Source organism: Penaeus monodon, chromosome 21 (genome assembly GCF_015228065.2).
Source record: "Penaeus monodon isolate SGIC_2016 chromosome 21, NSTDA_Pmon_1, whole genome shotgun sequence".
NCBI classification, from domain to species: Eukaryota; Metazoa; Arthropoda; class Malacostraca; order Decapoda; family Penaeidae; genus Penaeus; species Penaeus monodon.
In genome coordinates this window covers 7,720,783-7,721,079 of record NC_051406.1, presented here as the reverse complement: position 1 = coordinate 7,721,079, position 297 = coordinate 7,720,783, and positions in this window count along the sequence as shown.

The following is a 297-nucleotide window of genomic DNA, read 5'->3' as shown; positions in this document are numbered from 1 at the left end:
CCTTAGCTAAGCAGCTAAGCGTGAACAAAGAGTCACAGATGTTCGAGAAAATAATGTAGGAAGAAAACTGTGTGTGTAGTGATGTTCGAATGATGTGTGTGTGTCGGCTCTTTTGTCTCATTGTTATGATATAATGGATAGTGTGTGCAATATATATATAATTTAGTAAGCAGTAACTAACAAAGAGTCAAGATTAATCAGATAAACATTAATGTAGAAAAAACTTTCTAGTATTTCGAATGAGTATGGTATGACTTATTTAATCCGATTTATATATATAATAGACCATAATGTATG